Source organism: Spermophilus citellus, assembly GCF_964194105.1.
Source record: "Spermophilus citellus genome assembly, chromosome: 2".
NCBI lineage: Eukaryota > Metazoa > Chordata > Mammalia > Rodentia > Sciuridae > Spermophilus > Spermophilus citellus.
In genome coordinates, this window is record NC_138183.1 from 17335926 (window position 1) to 17341925 (window position 6000).

Sequence of the window (6000 nt, forward strand, 5' to 3'; positions counted from 1 at the left end):
TTGAAGGAAATAATCAGTGTCTATTTCCCAACTAACTGCAGAATAGCATTCAAACATTGTCTGGCCACTATGTATGTATGCTATGTCAAAATACCTTCAAGAACAAATAAAAGATTAAAAAAAAAATCTGGCCAGAACCTACATCCTGGCCCCCCATGGGTCCCTGACTGAGAAGAGTTGTATTTTCCTTCTTTTCATCATCTCATTTGTATCAGATGAATATTTTATATGTTCTCTTGGCTGAGATGGGACTTACTTTCTTAGGATGCTCTTTTTCTGCCACATGAATGTACACATCTCCTCTTGGACTGCTGTTTCCTCGTCTTAAAATTTCTAATATCTTGCTATTTTGATTCCGGCTGCCAGGGTGTCAGAAAGTGTATCTTCCAAATCATGCTTCCGTTACTCTGGAAATGATCTTAGACAACTTCAATGAGCCTTGGATTTCATACCCATTATTCTTTCTTGGTCAGGTTCCCAGGTTTGTGAGATAATCAAATTATTCTATAAATTTTCAAGCGCATTACAAACTACAAAGATATCATTCAAATGTTAATGCTTTTGTGGTCTAAATAGCTATTTACATTTCCAAAACCCTTTCATCTCCACAGTCATTTTCCAAATTGGGTGCCAGGGAAGTCTAGTTCCATGAAATGAAAATGAGAGTGCTCTAGGGATAAAAGTGCACAGAAGAAATAAGACAGAATTTTCAATTATGCAAATGTATTTATGCAGACCTTCTCAGCACCTTTAAGCAAGAAATGTTTTCTACACACAGAAGGTTTTTTTCTTTAATTCTTTTGTTTTTTCTTCTTCTTCTCTTTTTTTTTTTTTTTCTCCTGGGGATCACTTATCTTCGTTTTCTAGAACTAATTTAACAAGAAATAAAATTTGAGAACTACTGATATATATAACCTTCTATCAAGGGAGATGCAATGTAATGACCACTTGAAAACTCAAAGTCAGGAAATCTAAGAAGGCAAAGCACAAAATTAGAAATTAGGTCACTTTTTTTTTTTCTGGACTCTGGAGTTGTTTCTCCTTATATATTTTTTACTCTGATTCTTTTTAAGACTTTACCTGGTTACTTGCCAGAAATGCAAATTCTCATTCCCCTCCCAAGGCCTACTGAAACAGAAATTCTGGGGGAGGGCTTGGCAACTTTTGTTTTAACAAATGCTCTAAAGTGAGCCTGACACATGCCAAAGATTCAGATTCACTGATTCTGAATCACTGATTTAGTTACTCGTTAATAGTGCCCTCTTTCCACTCCATATGTCCCCGTTTGGACAATAAATTGGATGATTGCATTAAACATAGCTATGCTGGTTAAAATATTTTGATATATAATTGTGTTCGTTTTGGTAAACAGCAGCTGCATGCATACACACACAAACACACTCGCACTCACTCACATATACACATCTGAATACCCAATCCTCCTTCCCTGGGATGGGATGGGCCTCTGGACACTAAAGAATTAATGTCTGACACCCCAGAGCACCTGTATCCTCTCTAGGCAGGATACCTTCTGAACCACCCCTGCGCTTATTGTGACAATTAAGTGATTACCATATCAAGTGCTTAGCCCAGAATCTACTATACGGGAAGAACCCAATAGATGAGAGTTATTTATAATTGTTTCCTAATGTTACTATCACCTTCTCTGTGCCATAAACTGGTAAGTTTGGTATTCAAAAGTAAAGAAGACAGAACGACCTCTGCTTCAGAGAGCTTATAATCTTACTGGGGACACTGAACAAAAACAATGGTGGTACAGAGTGACCCATGCATTGGGTCACTTGCATTTACTTTGGTATCATGACACTTGTTCTAACCATCCCGCCTCTGTGCATTACTGAAGGAAGACTAGAGCTTTGAATGAATTCCAATGATAATCAGTGGTTCCCTGACCAAGGAGAGTGGGGTGGGCATGGAACTGTGTATGTGCAACAACATTTGTTGAGTTTTTCTATAAAGTTACAAAATAAAATATTTATTGTTTTCTCTTTCACCATGCATCATTGGATTTTGCTTTAGAATACAAAATGATAGCATTACAGTCTGGGCATTCTGATCTCTAAATGGGATCTTGCTTTCATTGTTCATGCTATCTTTATTGTCCAGAACTAAAGCCTCGGTTTAGATCTCCTACAGACAGAGCATATATCAGCCCGTCTAGCATCAACTGAATATCTGTATCACATGATTGCTAATGAAGTTATTTTTTTTTCCTTTGATCTGCAAGTTAAGCCAGGTAAAAGCAGAAGTTGAGGCACAGAGAGAGCTGAGCATGTTCACACAGGTGCCAGGAGACCTGGCTTTTGTCTCTGAATTCCTGGCCCTGGCTACAATACTATGCTTCCCTCCACTTGAGCATCGCTGTGACAAGGGGACAATGGGTGAGCGAAGACTGGAGAGAAAGCTTATGTGAGTGTTTGAAATGGGTTGCTATGTTGTGCCCATGCCATCTCTGTTTTGCCAAAGCTCAGGACAAGAAATGCCAGAAAGGAAAAGGAGGAGGGAGAAAGAGAGGTGACAGGGACACACACAGTGTCCCCTCCCAGTACTGTAGGGCAGTGCCAAGGCAGGGCCAGAGGACCCGTTACACCAGACCCACAGCTCTGAGGGGGCATCACACCACCCCAAACTGCCCCCAGCTCAGCTACAAACCTTTTTCTGGGGATAGGTCAGGGGAAAGAGAACAACAAACACTTTAGGAAGAGCCCCGGGTTGAGTCCCTGTTCTGCCATTCACTGGCTAGGCCACTTTACCAGCTCTGAGGCCATTTAGTATGTGTAAATGGAGACAATAGTAATACCTGCCTACCAGGGTTACAGCAAGGATTATTAAGGGAATTAAATGAATTAATGACTATAATCCTCTTCCCTCAAACAAGGACACACCCCTCACCACCCCACCCCCTACGTCATCCTATACTCTGATGTCTAATCTCTGCAGGGCTGTTCTTGACCTTCAACCCCTGCTCCCTATTGTCCTTCCTATCCCTATTCTGACTTTATTTCTCCCTGCAGAACATGCCATCATCTAACACAGTGAATATTCTACTTGTTTATTCACATGTCTCCTACGTTCATAGGAAATCAAAGTTGTCTGTTTTGTTTATCATTTTGTTTCCAATTCATAGAACAGGGCCTGGCACAAAATAAACACAGAATGGTGTAAGTTGACTGAAGAGTGAGTGCAAATATATCAGATGTTTATTTTACATTTTCAGAACTATTTGTTATGTTACCAGAGTCAGAAAAAAATATCGTGTTTTTTTTTACTATAATGAATATGTCTTGCTACATAAATGAGAATAAACTATAAAAATGCATAATAAAATGCAAAAACAATTATGGGAAAATGTCCTGCTTAAGCTTCCTCTTGCCACTTCAGAGAGCTTATAATCTTACTGACGTAACATTCACATACAGGACGAGTTCTTTCAGGGCACATACTACATGCCTGGCACAGCTCTGAACATTAAGTCTTTTAATTTCCTCAAGGATAGGATAAGATAGAAGCTATTTCTACTCCAACTTACAGAAAATGAAACAGAGTCAGAGTTGCTTTTTCTTTAATATATGAATGGGACCATACGAAACCTATTAGCTCACATGTGCTTTGATTCAGTTCAAACCTGTCATAGTTAGTAACCTTGACATTAAACCACTTTAGAGTAATATAGGACTTTAATTTCACCACAGTCACTTACTAAGGGCTTTACAATCTTGTCCTCAGCCTCGTCTGAATTGAGTGACCTCAAAACACTTTCTGTTAACAGTCCATGATTTTGCTCTACCAGCATCTGCCTAGCTCCTCATCATTTAGCCCTTCCCTCTGGGACTGAGTGCTGGGCAATCTCCTCTACTGCCCAACCCATTTGTGAATTCTGATCCCCTTTGAGTTTTTATTTGCACCACTATTTGATGCCTTTTCCCCTTGTACCAAGAAATGGGTCCCTTTCCACTAATGGGAATATTGGAAGACGGAAAGAGTATAGCTTCAGTCTTTAAAATGAGCAGATGCCCAAGGGAGCCAAGCAGGGGAATAAATTCTTGCTTTTGCTGCTGATTCGATGATGTTTCCCTGCTAATCAGTCAACCTCTTTGAGCCTCTAGTTTCTGGTGTGTTAAATGATATAGGTCCCACATTCCTATCTCATGTGTCAGAAGCCTAATATTTTGGGAGAATCTACACAATCATAATGAACTCCAACAATCTCTCACAGTAATGGAGTGATTTACAACTTACACAGTACTTACCAAAGAAAATGATTTCTTAGACTTAACACATTGCAGAGGGGAACCTTATGGATGAATATATCTAGTGCTTCCCAAACTCTGCTTCATACTCCCTGGCAAGGAGTGCCCAGGAGATATAATGGCAGTCCATGAACTCTATCCAATATTTCAAAAATGCTAACGGGAATCATATATTTCCCCCAATAAAAGCAGAGTTTAATTGCTTTTGGTGGGAATTATATCAACTAAAATCGGTACTTATTGGAAAGCTAATGATCCTTTATAAAAGTAGCTTATTAGACATAACTTTTGACATGTTGGGGGTCTATGGAGAAAGAGGTGTAAAATGAAAAATTAATTTTTAAAATATGGGAGCCTTGACCATAATTATTGCCACATTTTATACAAGAGGAAGGTGAAGACAAAAGAAGCAAATTATACCCTAAAATCATTGCCCCTCTTCTTCACCATTCCTTTCTTAGACGAAGCCTCATTTCTCCCCTGCTGGACTCATGCACCAGTGTCCTGACTGGTCTTGGTTGGCGCTGCCTTCTTCCACCTGTTCTCCAAATTGCAACCAAAGTGGCCCCTTTGGGATCCCCTTTCTCTACCTTGCTTCACCCTGCTAGGTTGACATTCTCTGATGATTTCTGGTATGATTTGGATATGAAGTGTACCTGCCAAAAAAGCTCATGTGTCAGTGCAGAAATGTTAAGAGCTGAAGTGATTAGACGATGAGAACTATAATCAGTAGTTGACCCATTTGATGGATTAATCATTAGAAAGAACTATTTTACTGGATGATAAGTAAGGGTAGGTACAGTGTGGCTAGAGAAAGTAGGTCATGAGCTGAGCAGCTTTCCTCTGCCACACCCTTCCACCATGATCCTCTGCCTCACCCCAGGCACAGAGCAATGGAGTCAACCAACCATGGACTGAACTTCGGAATCACTGAGCTCAAAATAAACTTTACTTCTTCTAAGTTGCTGTTTGGGGCATTTTAGTCACAACAATAAAAAGCTGACTAACAGAAACTGATAACAAGAAGTGGGTTCACTGTTGTAACTAAGTATTTTGTGGCTTACAAGGTTTTGGAACTGGTTTATGGGAAGAGTTTGGAAAAGTTTGGAGATGTTGGATGGAGAATCCTTTGAATTTTGTAAGTAGAGCATAATGATTGATTCTTATGGGAACTCAGAATACCAGAATGTGATGAAAATGTGGATAGTAAAGACTGTGCTCATGAAGTTTCAGAGAGGAATTAGGAACCTATTGGGAATTGAAATAAAGGCCATTTATGTTAAATTCTGGTAAAGAAGTTGCCTAATTTTGTCCAGGTCCTGAGACTTTCTGTGAATTTGAATTTAGAGGCAATGAACTGATTAATTTGTGGAGGAAATTTCAAGGCAGTTCAGTATCCACACAGTACCGTGAGTATTGCTGGCAGCGCTTAGCCAGGTTTACTGGGAGAACTGAAAGAAAAATACAGAGAGTAAAAAATTGAAAAGCTTTCAGTTGTGTAGAGAAGAAACAGATAAAATTAAGGACAAGGAAGTTGTGGATGCTGAAGAGATTACCACCATCAAAGAGAAGCTAAATACTTTGCAAAGAGAGAATAGGAAAGATGCCTTGGGGGCATCTCAGGAAATTAACAAGACCATACCCATGACAGGCTCAAATATGTAAAAATAAAAATTCCTCTGTGAAGAGACCTTAGGGGAACCATGCTTTCACAAGGGTGTCTAGAAAT